Genomic DNA, 1,590 nt, shown 5'->3' on the forward strand with positions numbered 1-1,590 from the left:
TCTCTCTCTCTCTCTCTCTCTCTCTCTCTCTCACATTACCAGAATCTCCAGTAAGATCACCTGGAAGTCATTCTTCTGAAAGACACCAGGTGGCAGCAATGCCTAAAAAGTGGCTGACATAGTCGGGTTAGCCCCATGTAATTGAATTCATTTAAATAAACCAGGTAATTTGCAGAAGTGGCTGTCTTTGACAAGTCCTTGAGCCAGTAATCATTATGGCTTCAGCCTCACTTCCAGAAATGAGAACAGCCTGAGTGACACCCACTAGTGACACACCATTTTTGCGGGGTGGGGTGGGGGGCTTATGGGCAGTCCAGAGGCTACTGACCTCAAAGAGCTGCCATACCCTATGATACCCTGGTCCACACTCTGCTCCCAGTCCACACTCTGATACTCTGGATTATGGCAAAGCCTACACACATGGCCATCCCTGAGGCAGACACCGTGACAGACCTTCCTCTCTAAGGACTAGGATGTCCTGCCTTCTTGGGGAATTTTGAATTAAAAAAAAAAAAAAAAAGCGGAGGAATATGGATCAAAATAGCATCTTAAAAACATTTTTGACATAATAAGAAACCTGGCCATCAGAAGCAGATCATTAAAATAAAGGAAGTATGGAGTCCTTTCCTGGATGTGGGTACTGACTGGCTTTAGCACAGTGAAAAGTCTGGCTCACTGGAACAAGTAACCTGGAACTCTGCACTGGGAAACGGCTGTGGCGGTCCGGATGAGAATGACCTCCAGAGGCTCAGGTGTTTGGATACCAGTTGGTGACTCTGTTTTAATAGGTTCAGGGATATGAGCTTTCTGGAGGGAGTATGTCATACCGTGGGAGATTTAAGTTCTCATAGCCCTCTGACATTCCAGTCTGCTTTCTCTGGCTGGGGCTTGCAGTTTAAGATGTGGCTCATCAGCTTCTACTCCAGCCATTATGTCTCCTGCTCATGAGCACACTTTCCTACCATGACCCCAAAAAATGATATAACAGGGAAAAGCTAAGATCTGTGCAATACACTGATACCATGCTTTGCACTGTAATTTAGTGGTTCTTAACCTGTGGGTCACCACCCTTTTGGGGATCACACATCAAATATCCTGCATATCAGATTCTTACATTATTCATACCAGTAGCAAAGTGAAATAGCAATGACATCCTTTTATGGTTGGGGTCACCACAGCATTAGGAAAGTTGAGAACCACAGTGTACTCCCAGTGCTCAGGGGTCTGAGGCCAACCTGGGATACATAAAGATACTGTATCTGAAATACAAAGTTGTCACTTGTAGAGAAGGAACAGACTCATGGAGAGTTCAACACAAGTCAAAACAAAGCATCATTTTTACCTGAGGAAGTGAGAGTCCCTCAGCCAAGAGAAAGTGAATTTGCTGTTGCACTTTAGAGAACAGCGCAGGTTACAACACACAGAAAACAGAAGACATTTCAAGAAAACACTCACGTGCACAGAATGGGGGGGGGGATCTGGTTCAGTCAAGAAACTTCCCTGTATGAAGGTTGAGCAGAAGAAAAAAAAAGGAAAGGAAAGGAAAGGAAAGGAAGGGAAGGGAAGGGAAGGGAAGGGAAGGGAAGGGAA

Source organism: Mus pahari, chromosome 2 (genome assembly GCF_900095145.1).
Source record: "Mus pahari chromosome 2, PAHARI_EIJ_v1.1, whole genome shotgun sequence".
NCBI classification, from domain to species: Eukaryota; Metazoa; Chordata; class Mammalia; order Rodentia; family Muridae; genus Mus; species Mus pahari.